This window comes from Sorex fumeus, unplaced genomic scaffold (assembly GCF_029834395.1).
Source record: "Sorex fumeus unplaced genomic scaffold, SorFum_2.1 ptg000099l, whole genome shotgun sequence".
NCBI lineage: Eukaryota > Metazoa > Chordata > Mammalia > Eulipotyphla > Soricidae > Sorex > Sorex fumeus.
Window position 1 is genome coordinate 1,744,694 of NW_026606156.1, and position 1,378 is coordinate 1,746,071.

General features: G+C 32.9%; 1 non-coding gene across 1 annotated transcript; it reads left to right on the forward strand.

The window, feature by feature from the left end:
- Positions 1-940: 940 nt before the first annotated feature.
- Positions 941-1,064, forward strand: LOC130042386 (U6atac minor spliceosomal RNA). Its single transcript, XR_008795223.1, has one exon. It is a non-coding gene; the product is annotated as a U6atac minor spliceosomal RNA (small nuclear RNA).
- The last annotated feature ends 314 nt before the right edge of the window (positions 1,065-1,378 follow it).

The following is a 1,378-nucleotide window of genomic DNA, read 5'->3' on the forward strand; positions in this document are numbered from 1 at the left end:
ATATTTGTTAATGACTTAACAAGGTGGGGAATTAAAATAATAGAATGTTAAAAGGGTACAGTAACATGATCTCTTTTAATAGCATATTAATGAAACATTCATGTCAGTCTTTCAATCTTTAAGAATTTGAAATTAATATGCTGATTCATTTGTTTCTTGAAAGATTGATTTTTTAAAAAAGCATGCTATATTTTTGATTTAAGAATATTCTTAGGGAAAATATCCCTTTCAGTAATTTCAATCTTAGCTGAAGTCAGAAATTTTTGAATTGTATAATAGTTCATTAAAGACCAATGTTATAACATAACCTCAGTAGTAATTCTTATCAAGATTATTCTTTATTTTTATAAAACATGGATATCAAAAACTGTCAAAGTTAATCTTACCCCAAATTTTAATGTTTATTCCATACTCTGAATTGGAAATAGTATCACAGTGTCTTTTTGGAAAGGAATAATCCCTTGAATAAAGGAAATTTTTGTAGATAAATAGTGGCGATGATCATAGAATAAAATACAATTGTCACTGAATCCCATACTTAACCATGGTTAAGAGAGTGAAATAGGTATATGTTACCACAGTAAAAATAAGAGAGCATTTCTGCCTCATTTTATTCACCAGTAAAGAAATAAGTCATCTTTGACATTAGCTGCAATCCTATCTTTATGGGTCATCATTTTATTGTCCTCTCAAGTGTTCTCCTGAGCTAGCAACACAGAATGGGTAAGAGTGGAGTTTGTTTGAATTACTATACTGCTTTCTTACTATTTTAAAAAATATGCATTTGCTGATAATTTGCATTTGATTCATGGATTGTGTGATGAGAAAATATGTATATTCATAAATTCTTGATGTTCACATTTACAGTCAACTGAAATTAGAGTGCAGTTCCAACAGAGGAACTGAGATCAAGGAACACTCATGTTTAAAATTGTTTCCAGGGTTGGAAGGAGAGAAGGTAAGAATTCCAGCATTCCCCTTGCTGAGAACAGAAGAGGCTCTCGAGTCTGAAACTCATCAGATTAAAGCATTTCTGCCAACTTTGTGATATCTAGCCATTGTTTGCCATAATTCTTTCCACAGCAAACAGAACATGCCCTTCAGCATGATGTGACGTGATTCTGTGATTGAATGCGCTGTCCTTGCAACTCTAAAACAAATTTGTCAGTAAAAAGGGGTTAATAAGCCTTATACTTTAATAAAAAGTGAATCATCTAGGGAAACACTAATAGCAAAAGAAATCACTCTGATTCAAGAATCCCTTCTCCCTTTAGCTGTGATGGACGGATGGGTGGACGGGGTGTCCTTAACCTCATGCCAACTCATCCTTTGTATTAAGGAAGCACATTTACTCTTGCTCTGGGGATCTCTGTTCAAT